Source organism: Ambystoma mexicanum, chromosome 6p (genome assembly GCF_040938575.1).
Source record: "Ambystoma mexicanum isolate Mex_15411 chromosome 6p, UKY_AmexF1_1, whole genome shotgun sequence".
Taxonomy (NCBI): domain Eukaryota; kingdom Metazoa; phylum Chordata; class Amphibia; order Caudata; family Ambystomatidae; genus Ambystoma; species Ambystoma mexicanum.
The window spans coordinates 62710719-62724013 of record NC_090935.1 but is presented as its reverse complement, the minus strand read 5'-3'; the positions used below and the strand labels follow the sequence as shown (position 1 = coordinate 62724013).

At 46.3% G+C, this 13295-nt stretch overlaps 1 protein-coding gene and 1 non-coding gene across 3 annotated transcripts in view; both read left to right on the top strand.

The window, feature by feature from the left end:
* The first annotated feature begins 283 nt into the window (after positions 1-283).
* Positions 284-13295, top strand: part of TAF1C (TATA-box binding protein associated factor, RNA polymerase I subunit C) — a 273406-nt gene continuing 260394 nt past the window's right edge. For both annotated transcript variants that reach the window (XM_069626742.1, XM_069626741.1), the window contains exon 1: positions 284-460. The gene's annotated coding sequence lies outside the window, so the exon portion shown is untranslated. The remainder of the gene's footprint in view (positions 461-13295) is intronic.
* Positions 1538-1617, top strand: LOC138512398 (small nucleolar RNA SNORD103/SNORD85). The gene has a single exon (XR_011281230.1). It is a non-coding gene; the product is annotated as a small nucleolar RNA SNORD103/SNORD85 (small nucleolar RNA).

The following is a 13295-nucleotide window of genomic DNA, read 5'->3' as shown; positions in this document are numbered from 1 at the left end:
CATTTCTCTAATGGGAACTAGCTCACTCACACGGAAGCAGCTATTTCCCATCTGAGAAATGGACCTAACAACCGATGGTCCGTTTCTCGGATGGGAACTAGTATCAACCTTTACGGGTCCCGTCTAATCCTCCATCTGATTGGCCGGTAGCCAATCGGGTGGAGATGTGCGCGGACCCGGAAACGGCGCCAATCTTTACACTGGTGAAGTAGTAGGAACACTAGAGGAAAGGACGTATACACGTCTTGTGGCGTGCTGACGTCATGCCTCCAGCACGTCATTTCATCTCCTATGCGGGACGTCGTGAGGAAGCGCTGCAGTTATAATGCAGCTGCTGCCGAACATGTATGGGCAGAGCAGCGGTGGAGCATTTCCAGGGAGGCGACTTAGTGTGGCAAAGCTGGAGTTCCTTTATGAAGACAAATAATCGTTATGTACGGCAGCATTTCATTTATTTAAGGTACTTTCTTTGCGTACACGGAGTGATAAGAGAAAGTTCAGGAAAAAAAAGTACATTCATTTTAACGTGGCTGCACTGAGAAAATAACATTTCATTTCACTGAGTAATTACAGAAGTTATTGCTGTTTACTGGGATATTATGATTTACATTATACAAGAATAGGAAGCAGTATAGATTTATGGTGATTTATGCACGCTTTGAGTTATTTTAAATTCGTTTAGATGACAGAGTGATATTTATGCATTTAAGGACATTTTAGGAGCTGTTTTTTTTTCAAATGTGAAAGTTTTATTTGTGAGTGTGGGAATATTATTGTGTGTGGAAGTATTATTTGTTTGAATGCCACAAGTGTTAAATGTGATGATTAAAATTGTGAATTGATGTATAATGGCCACAACTGTGGGCAAGACTGTTTAAATTATGCCTTTTTTAAAGTGATTTAATAATGTGATGTCAATTGCTACAACAGTGGGACAAGAGGTTAATACTTGTATTATTTATTATAGTACGCTGAATTAATAGAACTGTTGGTTTTAGGTTAATAGGTAGCATAGCCAGTGTACCCATCCAGCAGTAGAGATGACATGGATATCATAGGGGACTGAAGTCTGGAAATGAAGGAAATAAGGTAGCACGCTAGTTGTACCTGTCCAGCAGTTATGAGAATATGGAAAAGCACCTTCCATAGTGGAAAATTAGAGTGTTATATGTAATTATCTTGTTTCGGTTGAATGGTCTGGAGATTTGTAGGTGTATTAAAGTAGTGGTAGGTGTATTAATGCCGTTTTGGAAGTTGTTATTAAACAGTTTGTATGTACTGTCAGTAAGGGTAGCGATGACAAAAAAGTTTAATATTCAGAACACTTTACAGTTTTACGTGTGCATAAGAGGCTTAGCTTACCTGTTGTGCTTACTTGTGTTGCAGTTTGTTTCATGCAATCTTTGTGGTGTTTGTATCATTACTGTTAATTCTACGTTTGTGTGTTTTCATTGGAGAGATGGTTACAAGGTTTGTCTTCATTTGCAATAAGGTGTGTCTTCAGATGTGAGTGATGTGTTCAGACAAGATACAGATTGTTGGTGATAATTACACACTTGCCCTCACTGAGAATACAAGTTCGATAATGAGTATTTTTTCCATGTACTCGGAACCCCTGATTGTTAGAGTAGATTTATTTCACTCTTGGGTTAAGAGTGAGTTTGTGCTTAATTTAGCACATCACTGTGGAAATTTAGCACATCACTTCTAGACAGCGACGCCAATAACCAACCTACTAACAATTTCAACCCTCTGCATACAGCTCTCAAACTCTAACCAATCACAACCCTAAAGCACAACAAACCGCACAAACTTCACTACACCGCAACAACAAAACAAACCGCACATAGCCTCGCACAACAGCACACGACGGGTACTGACCGGAAAGCACCCCAAGCTCAGCGAACGGTGTTAACCGAACTGAAGCTGCCAACAGCACATCACTTTTCCCGCTCGTTCCCACTTACTCCCCTCCTTCCCTTTTTAGATCCGCCAGGGGACCCCTCCGGTGGTGATAGTGCGCCTTGTCCAATATCCTTTAAGGTTTGGAGGTGGCAGATCCTACCATAAGGTGCATTGTTTCCTTGGTGTTTGTTAGGTATGTGTAATGCTCTCTTGTGAGTGGTTGTGCTCTTTCAGGCGTGGCAGGCCTGAGGTCTTGGGTGGCAGACCAGGACATACTGCTGTTATAGTATTTGTTTGGGGCGAGTTAGTATCTGTTTTGAATCTCAGAGGCATAGTAATTCTGGCCTATGGTTTTAAGGAGGAGGATGTGGGGTAATGTGTATTCGTGTTTATGTTCTGTGAGCTGTGAGGCTGTATGGAATCATAAAATGCACGTGGAACCTGGTGTACCGGGAGCTCCTGGAATGACTGTTGGGACACTTGGAGAGAGACGAACCTGAAGGATGCTTGCTTACCACTCTCCTACTACTAAGCTATAGCTGAAACCAAGAGCTAATAAAAAAGCATTCCTTTTGTACTTATCCTGGTCTGGAGTGGCTTACCTTTATGACTGAGGATACTTCAGGAACTGTGACTGTTAAACCCACACAGGGGGACATAGACCTGACCCGGACTAGACTGGGGTCAATAAGAGAATAGAGAATCCACATGAAACTTCACTATTTTGATTGTATTCCCAACAGTTTCCTTAGTCGAGTCCACCTTTTATTTTACTCCTTATAGAGAACCCCAGAGGCTTTACTCTTGCCTTGGGGGTCATTTCGATTTTGGTGGTATCTGTAAGGAAGTCATGGTGTCAATAGTAAAGACAGGACACAAGTGATCACGATTCAAGGGTGTTTATTTAAAAAGTATACAGGTTGGAAAAAGCCTAATCTAAAGCTAAGATTGGAGCAAGCTTTGACCATCAAATCAAAAATAAGGCAGTCGTGGCATCTTGTCAAAATAAAGGGTCTATACAAAAAAAACTATTGCCAATCTGTACAATTACATATAGAAAGAGTGTGTGTTAGGGGGAATTCTCTGTAAAGGCTTTTTTCCCAAACCTAGTGAGTCCCCCAGCAGCTTTGCTGGATTTTTTGGGGTTTATTTTTTTTCTCCTGCCAAGAGTGAGACTCTTCTCCCACTCTTAGGCATGATTTGAGAATGTCCTTTGACTTTGTAATGTGTTTTATGGGCTATGGGGTCTTTTATTCCCTAGGGCTTCATGTGTTTTTGGTATGTGTGTTACACAGCACCCTCAGTGCAGTAACACATGGGTGTCATAGTGACCCCCAAACATAGACTCCATACCTTGGGACTGACTACTGTCTCCCAGGGCATGTAAAGTCACCATTGACTTTACTAGTCTTAAATTATGAACAGAACCAGTACAAAACATCATATTGTGGAAGTACTGGTAGGAGTAATTCGATTGCCCCTGGGTCTGTTTTTCAAGGGGGCACTGTCCAGTCCCCCCTTGTCGAGTTTCTGGCTGGTGGCAGTGGTTACCACGCAAAATATTCCACCAGAATATTTCCTATGGGATTTTCCCATTCATTTTAAACACACCACTTTTTTGGTGCAATGTTAAAGATACCGCCGGTTATTTAATATTTATTCCCCTGTTGGGTCTTTTTGCCAGGACTCGGTTTTAAAATGGCGTTTGTGTTCGCCTCTGTAACTCCAACCCAAGTCGAGCCCTTTGTTCCACTTTTGGCGGGCTTCTGCACAGAAGCCTCAAAGTGGTGCCACTCTGTCTGGGTCTACAGGATGTGTGGGAGGGGGGAATAGGTACCTCGGACGGAGTTGCTGCGGCAACTCAAGTCGCACTCTTGTGTGATTGGCTCAGTGGTGAGCCGCCCGGCTCACCGCTTAGCATGTTTGAGTGACAGCTAGGACTGATGAATGGGGGTTTTCTGCATAAAAGCAGGGCTTTGGGGACTGGAACATGAGAAGTCGCCACAGGACCTAAAGAATCCAAAGAGGGAGAAGCTGACCCGACCTGCAACGACGACACCACCGGTGGAGCCCTGCTGAACCGACTCACCACTTCCCAATGACAGAGACGATCTTCTTCCAGGAGAGTCTTCTTCCTTTGAGCTGGTGGGGTTAACCAGTTCACCTCTTTTTCACCTTCCTGGATCGTCTCGTGGTCGAATCGCCCGTGCCAAGCACCCCGGCGGCCGGATAGCCACGCTTCACCACTACCGCGAATAAAAGGGTAGTACCTTTTTAACCGGGAAACAACTGTGTGGCTGGTTTCTTCCCTGGCAGTGCAACGACTTCAGCTTTCCTCCACGTTGAGATCTTCTCTTCCCCTGGACGAAGCACCGACTTGCACCCGCTGCCAGGAACAACTGCCCCTGCTGGAGCTTTCTCACCATTTCAGGTACTGTGTCCCACCTGGTCTCCCTTGCAACAGACCATCCAAGGTGTCCCGTAAATCCTTGACTCTCTATCCTTGGGTGATCTTGGACCTGTTAACTAACTTTTCTGAACTGATCTAACTCCTTTTTGAACTATCTGCAAAGACTTTTAAAGTGTACTTCAACTGTGTGATCTTGGGCACATTCCACCTTGCTCTCTCCAAGAGTGGGCCTGGCCTATGAACTTTTTGCTCTACAGTAGACCCTGCCTTTCTTGACTTGCTGTGGTTCTTTAAAAGCGTTAGTATTGTGTGCTTTCCTATTTCTGCCTTTTCCCTCCCTTTTTAAATAATTATTGGAGTGCCATCTTTTAAGGCTCACCCCTGTGTTGATAAGTGGTGTTCTTTTCCTAAGACTTGTCGAATAATTAATCAGGGAGGTGTATATATTTCTAGTGACTGTGTTTGAACTTGCTTGACCTATTATTGCCAGTGTATTTTTACAAGTGTGTTTTTAAATAAATAATTAAATACTTTTATACCCAAGCTCTGGTCAGTGTTTGCTTGTGCTACTCTATTTTTGTACCTAATGTGTATACTCCATATACTACCTAACTCTTCTTGAGAGAAGTCTGACTGCTCAGCCACAGCTACCAGGTAAATCTGGGTGGTACAGACTGCTACCAATTGGGTTTACTGCTAACATCTGTAGTCTTAAGCCTTTTGCAGTGGTCCCTAAGGGAACTGCACAGGTTTCTGCCTAACAGTGTGGGATAAGTGTTTCAATAAAGAAAGGAGTGTTTACAAATAATAAGTCAGGATGTCATTTCCAGGAGTCTCCCTTCCCCATTTTCTGAGCACAGGACAAGACAGGTCTCCAGAGCACAGCACACTCGAGCTCTCCCAGCACGAGCAGAGGGTTCTTCGATGGTTACTCTTTTTTTCAACAAAAGTCTCTTGCCTTTGAACACCTGATACTTTCCAATTACAGAATAAAAGTTTGTTTCCTTGTAGCACTTAGGGTGATGATATCTCACCCATGGGTCCCCCTTTTTGGGGCGCCGACCACTCTCGAATCTCAGCTTCCCTCTTTTTAAACAGTTCTCTGTGGACATTCCTCTGACGGGTTCACTTTCGTCAACCTACTGTTTCATGGGATTTTAGACTTCGCCCCTCTTTATTGGCATCCCTCCGCCGGGTTCACTCTTGCCACATTACAATTCCTTTTCCTTTATCTTGATGTGGGATTCACTTCCCTTGCGTTTCAATGGTTTGTCGGTCAAAGACTTTCGACGGTACATGGATTTGGCTCGACCCCTGTATGACCACTTTGACCTTTCTTGGCGGCTCTCCTACAGCATTCTGGGATTGGCAGTTTCAATCTACACGGGATCAACCAGGGTCTCTTGAGTGGGCGCCCACGTGGTGCCTCTCCCCTCTGCAGCTGGTCTTTGTCACGATTCATGCCCCTGACCCCCTCAAGCATAACAGCCCCCCGGCAAAAGTGGGACTACAGCTCTTAAAAGTGGCCCCAGCGGCCTTTAAACACCTTAAAAAGAACACTTGGAGTCAGTTCTGGCGCCAGGCTCATTATCAAGGATAGGACAAGTATCAGTCATGGGTCTAAACCCAACATGGAGGCCTGAAGCACAGTTATGTTCCTAGAACTAAATTATGCAGACCAGTGTTTTGGTATGGTTGGGGCCGTCAGGTGTGACTGGCTATATAAGCCACACCCAAGCTGGAACACACGCTTCGCCTTATTCTGCACTCCTGAGGCGTAACGCTCACCGTGTCCAGTTCCTGCTTACCTCCGGCCCGATCCTGAAGTCCTCGATCTTGACGCCATCACCGAACTGGAGGAAACAAGAAGAACAGCATTACTACCAACACTTAGCTGGGTAAGCAGCAGATCTTGAAACCATTAAAGCGCTTCGCTCACTCACCGCTCCGGAACATCACTGCAACCTGCAATTGTGGGAGAAAGAGGAGAGATAATAAATCAGCAGGCTAGCAACCCTCACAATAAAATCCAAGGATAGCGCTGCACTCTGCGTGTCAACACTTACCTGTAATCTTCGCCGCCCGGCGCTGCATTCTGTTCTTCACCCGGCTTCTCGTCAAGAGCTCTAAATGAGACAAAAGACATTATTAGAGAAATTGCATAGTTGCAAAAAACATCAAAGAAGGGCAAAACAGAGGGAGGAGAAAGGGATAGATTAGAGACTGGAAAAGACATTATAACTCACCTGAAGACAGCAAAACAAGAGTCGGAGTCACAGCCGGTCTGGACCCGATGCAAGGGCCCGTGGACCAGTGAAGCAACTCGGTCCAACGAATAGCCCGCACTCAAAACTGCGCCCCTGCACAGAGAAGCAGGACGGAGAGCTCTACGCTTATCCATCCAAGGTGAGAAATAACCCCAGGGGAAAAGGGATTCGGGATCCGAGGGAGGTGGGAGTTTCACCAACCAAGGACCCAAACCTAATTGCTCCATTCACCTGTCATAGGAGCTGCCCCCACCAGGCGAATAGCTAAGCAGGGAAAGCCTGAGATAGCGCACAGACGCCCCATCGAGCATTGTGTGGCGCCCCCGTGGATACCAGATGTGCGTAACAGTCTTCCCGTAACAATTCACAGTTCTTTGCCACTTTAATTCATCACATTTTGGTTTTTTTATCGGTTCTCCCCTCAATTCATTGGCTGTGATGGACCATTTGGCTTTCCTAGTAACTGGAGTCGAGGCCGGTACCACGGTAGCAGGAGTTTACCTCGCTCCCGCTTAGCGTTGACACGCTCCGTGTACAATTGACATCGTTGTAGTATACTTAGGCCATTGTCCTCAGTCTTATGATTCCCTCTGCAGAGGTTGCGCGTGTCTGCTTCGAAAAGGGCAAGGTCGGGTCTCTCCTTGTCAGCCTCTCGATATTTGCCGCCTTCCTCCTCCTCTTGAACTAGCGGGCCTGGGTAGCTGTCTCGTCGTGCGGTCTGCCTTGCTCGTACTGTGCTCCACCTTTTTATCCCTGTGGGGAAGGGAAAGGGCCATCAGGAGTGTGTGGTTCTGGTCAATTGCTTGACTTTGCCTGACCCTTGTATTGGGACATTTCAGGTAAATGGCCCTGGTGTTAGTCTGTTGTCTTTCGTGTTGTGAGAAAGTGTTTTTTTAGGAAAGGGGGGGGTGGGGGCAAGGGGATACCATGTCTCTCCCATCGGTGTTCCACCCTCTGAGGACCCACCCCCCATACATGTGACCCTCCTTCACTGGTCCACCCCCAGGAACTGGATCCAATAGCGATGGTCGTGTCCTTGCCACATGGATGCCAGATCCCCTGGGACTAGCTAGGGAGACACTGTGATGCTGGAAATGCATCGGAGGGACAGGGCCACCATATCCTTGTCCTTTACTGCTTTTTATCGTGTGTTCTGTCGCGTTTTCCGCGCAGGAGTTCATGTGGGACTCCTGACAGTGCAGCTCTTTCTTTTGGTTTGGTGTACAGACCCATGGGATACCCTTATGGCACCCATAGGTGGGGGTACAACCCTGTGCCCCTAGTGTGTGTTTTTGGGCACCTGTGTGTGGCCCACAGAGCAGGGTATGGGCTGGTAGCAGCTCCATGCTGAATATACAGTTGCTCGGAGTATCCTCCATTTTGGGATACCCAGGCCCTGCCATTGCAATCAGTTGGTTCCTGATAGGAAACAAGATGGCCCCCGTGGCCTCTTGTTTTCTATTGCCTGTTACCTTTTTTTCCCAAAGTCCTGGGAAGCCCTGACTCTGTCCCTTCTCCCTAACTGGCTGTTGGGTGGAAGTTCCATAAATGGTGGTGTTGTGAAGTCCAGGCCAGACTGCCTGGAGCCTTCCCAGTGACTGTATGTTGTGGGTACACCCTGTGGGTGGGACCGGGGTGAATGGAGTGTGTGACGAATGCGCATTCTGTGTTGTGGGTGTCTAGTATCTGGTGGTTGACACAATGACTGAGACAGCCCTGCCCAAAACTGGTATGAATGCAGTGTGGAGTGTTGAATGGCTGGGTACTTGTCCCAATACACATAACTTGTTATGAGTGTCTGGAGAGAAGTGAATGGCCTGAATGCCCTATGCACCTGATTGGATGCCTGCCTGCATGAATGCCCTTCTGACCGATTGGTTGCCTGAGTGTGACCCTGCAGAATGAATGGGAGACAAACACGTATATCTGGGGGCCTCTCACTGCTAGAATCGCTGTTCAGAAGCTGAAGTCCACTTCAACGAGTAACTGGAGTAACTGAAGCTTAACCTTGAAGCCCTGCTGGAAGAGAAGAATTGCTGTTGCTCTCCTTCATCAATCTGAAAGCTGCTGTGTCTCCAAGGACTGACCCAGAGAGGACCTGGTAAGGCGCCCTCTTCACGAGCTGCAAGGGACCATTGTGCACCAGCTGATCTTTTCCAAAGCTCCCTGGTAGACAGACCTACGACAGGCTGCCGACCAGAAACTGAGAGTGCCGCGGAATCCCAAAGAGAAGCGCCCGGACTGTTGTCCGCCACTGTCGACGACCGCCCGTGCCGACTGGAGCCGCTGTGCTCCCGTTTGACTAAGAAACTTCATTTGATCCGAGGACGCTCCTCGTCTGCATCGCCGCCAGCTTTATCCTGCTGGAGAAAGCCCGACCATCGACGTGCCGAGGAGCATCCGCCAGTGGGTTTCCCGCCACTTAAAGACCACAGAGACGCCGACGTCTCGGAGCCCCTGCTGGGCCACAGTTCTTCATCTCTTTGCGGTCCAGAACTATAGTCACTGAGGTGCCCCAAACGCCTCTTCCTTGCAGTACGCCAACGCTCTGTCATCGACGAGCACCGCTAGGAACGAAGCTGCCACTTTACCGCCGTACTTCACCCTGTTCTCCGTCGGACGTTTGACGACCCGTGACTCCTGCCTTAAAGGGAGGGCACTCAAGAAGGGCTGTCGATTTCCCCTCGACAAACGCTACAATTCCAGGTACACTGGGGCTGTAGAACTATTGTAGAGGGAAATGAGACTCATAGAATAATACATGGACTGGGCTTGTGATACATCTTTGCTTTACAGGTTGCCCAGGTGGGGGGGATCTCCACTGAGAATTGTGCCTACGTGTTAGAGGCCAGTATTCTGCCAATTGTTCAACCATCTTGCTTTCCTTCCTCTCTCTACTGCTGGTTTCCGCTTTATTAACTGTGTGACATTTTGACAGTATAGTTGATGCACTTTAATGGGATCTGATAATATTTGTGGTACCACTTTAGAACTGTATATATTTACCATTGTGTATTTTCTGAGCACAAAGTGAGTTATTGTGATAGTGTACGTAACCTTGAATATTATATAAAGGCTGTGTTTTAACTAATACAGTGTGTGGACATTCCTTTGTGGGGGCTTGGGGACTACACTGTACTCAAGAACCAGCCTGAATCACCTCCTGAGAAGCTAGACCTTGATTGCTCGACCATAGCTACCAAATAGAGAATCTTGGCTGGGGTCCTCTGTGCTTCTCCTCTACCAAATAGAGAGCAGAAGTACAGACACCCCCCTCCAGTCTTTACAGACACCATCAGGTTTCTCACATACCCTTCCTCTATGCGATGTAGCCACATTTGTTTCACAGGGGAACTGGGAGAGAAAATCCATGTTTCCTTGGTCTTTTCCCTTCTGGTGTTCCACTGTGAAACAATAGGGTTGTATGTCTAGAAACCATCGCATGACTCGAGTGTTGGACTCCTTGCATTGGATAATCCAACTAGGGGTGAGTGGTCGGTAACGAGTGTGAACTTTCGTCGCAATAGATAATACCTGAAATGGATATTGGCCTACTTGGCTATGAACTCTAGATCCACCGCCGAGTGATTCTTTTCACGTAGAAACAACTTGCAACTGGTGTATAGTATGGGATATTTTAGTCTGTCGCAAATTTGGGACAAAATGGCTCCTAACCCTGCAAGGGAGGCGTCGGTCTGTAACACAAACTCTTTTGAGAAGTCGACTACCTTCAGCATTGAGTTTTGACATAGTCTGCTTTAGAATGTTATAGCACACCTCATCGTCGTCGTTCCAATTGAGTTTTTAAGTTTTGGCATTTTTAAAGTTTATCTGTCAGCTGGGCCGTTTTGTCTGGAAAATTGGGGATGAACCTATGGTAATACCCTATCAACCCAAGGAAAGCTCCAAGGTCTCTTTTGGTCTTAGGAGTTGGTGTATTTTAGACAGCTTTTACCTTTTCTCATTGGGGCTGTACGCTCCCATTCCCTTTGAAGAAGCCAAGATATTTTATGGCTGACTGGGCCAATCTACATTTAGCTGCATTAGCAGTCAGCCCAGCGTTACGGAGGACTTTCATGATGGTATAAAGATGGGAGAGATGATCCTCCCAGGTCTTACTATAAATGACAATATCGTCAATATAAGCTCCACAGAAATCAGAATAGGTCTGTAGGATTGTATCCATGAGGGGTTGGAACGTAGCGGGTAGCACTCTGCAGGCCGAAGGGAAGGACTTTAAACTGAAATAATCCTAAAGGCATTGAGAACGTCTTTTTTTCATTATCTGGCCCATTGACTGGTACTTGTCAATACCACTTGGTCAAATCTAGAGTAAATAAAAAGGTGGCTCTCCGAGTCTATGGAGAATTCTCATAAATGCCTGATTTCCTTTACCTAATGAGTCCCGCAGCAGCTTTGCTGGATTTCTAGGGTTTATTTCTTTTCTCCTGGTAAGAATGTGAGCCTTTTTCCCACTCTTACATGTGTTTTTCACTTTTTGTGTGATCTTGGGCACTGGAGCCTCACCTACTTCATGGCCTCATATTTTTCATGTGGAGTGACACAGGGTTGTCATTGAGACTTCCCACTGACTCCATTTTCTGGAGCTGACTACTGTCCCCCAGAAAAGTTAAAGTTGCCATTAACTTTATACTAGTCCCTTTAAACCACTGACCCAGTACACCCCATCTTACATGGTGTATTGGAAATGGTTAATTCTTATCCCTGTTTGTGTCTCTTAGAGCATTGTTTTGCACCCTTTACATCAAGACTTGGCTGGTGGCAGTGGTAACTACCCTAGCATTTCTACCGCGGTTATCTTATATAACCATGGTATTGTTTTAGGCTATTATATTAGCCTCGAACATAAACCCGCTTGATTGTATTTTGGCTCCGGCTGGGTTTATTCTCCATTTCTTTTTGTTAGTCTTTCTCGTGTTTTACTCTGCATGCCAAACCGGGGATGATTTCCTTTGTTCGCCGTTTTTTCGCAGGCTTCTGCACAGAAGCCCTCCTTAAGGCCCCTGAAAGTCTGGGTAGTCAGGATGTGAGGTAGGGATCTTCGGACCCCTGCCATGGGTTCCCTTGGTAACCCAAGTCGCACTCCTATTTCATTGGCTGAGGGTCCTGTCCCTGCCAGGACAGCCACCCTGCTGTGTGATTGACAGCCAGGCTGTATGAATGCGGGAAAACTGCATAAAAAGCAGGTCTCTGGTACTGGAAAGGCAGAGTCACCACTGGAACGAAAGAACCAATGAGGAGCTGATGGAAGAGGACACCTGCAACGACTGAACTGCCCGGTGAAGCCCTGCTGCAGGTCCGAATCTTCAGAATCCGACGTCAGAGAAAATCCTCCAGGAAACGTCTTCCCTTGATCTGGTGGGACCAACCAGTTCACCCAAACTGCAAGCCAGGACCTCTCCTCTGGTCGAATTCGCTGTACATTGCTACAGTGGGCAGGATAGCCAGGAAGGTCGGACCCTGCTTGGGTTTTAAGGAGCGCACCTTTTATTCGTTGCTTTGCTCTGCTGCTGGTTTCTTCCCTGGGTACTTCAGGACCCTTCAGTCTTCCTACTTCTCGTCAGTCCGACAGTCGCTTCAGGAACCGTGAGCCTGCAGGAACTACCAGGAACGTCCGCCTCAGCTACAGCTTCTTCTCCGTTTTAAATACTGTGCAAATCTGTTTCTTCGTTTCGTTCAGCCGTGGTGAAGTACTTGAAATCTTTCTCTAATCCGAGGGCTTGTCCTTCTCTTCTCTTTGAACTGACTTTTCTGTCAACCAACCTCGTCCGGAATCCGTGACACAAACTTTACTGTGAACTACCCTGAACTGTGTGATCTTGTGCAGAAATACTTTTGACCCATTGACTTTGGCCCTAAGCCTTTTCTACCTGATTCTATCGCTGTAGTTCCTCTTGTTCAATTGCCCTAAGTACTTACCTGTTAGTGTGATTTAATTTCTATTAGCTTTGTCTTTCCCTCCCTTTTAAATTGCTGGAGTGCCATTTTGCTCCCACTTCATTTTGTGAGCTTAACTTGTCTGGAATTTAAGGGAAGTGGTGTGGTGTATTAAGAGTGTGATTTTTAGACTGCTTATAATGGTGTAATGTTATACAACTGAAGAGTGAAATAAATGTATATTCTTTTACTTGAAAACCTTGGGTCAGTGTTTGCCTGAATCCATAGTAATTGCTGTCCTTTGTGTAACTATCTGATACTGCTCACTTACTCTTGAGATAAGTCTGGCTGCTCAGCCATTGCTACCACTTTAACTGCGTAGTAAAGGCTTGTACCAAAGGTGAATTTGTACTGTCACTTGTAGTCTTAATTGTGTGTGGTGTTCCCAAAGGGTACTGCATATAATTCTGCCTAACAGTCATCGATGCGTGACATGGGATAGGCATCGAAGTCCGATATTGGCATTAACCTGACGTAAGTCTATGCAGGCTCTTCAGGAACAGTCAGGCTTGGGGACCAACACGATAGGAGAGGGCCATGTACTTCCGGAGGGCTCAATGATGTTGACTTTCAACATTTTGTTGACTTCCTCGATCACTATCTGTTTACAAGCTTCTGGTAGACAATATGGTTTTAAGTGAACCACTTTACCTTTAGATGTTCAAATATAGTGGTATGTATCTTTTCACTCTTCCTGGCTTTTCAGAGAATACATCAGGAAATGTAACGACTACATCGTTTAGATCTTCTTTCTG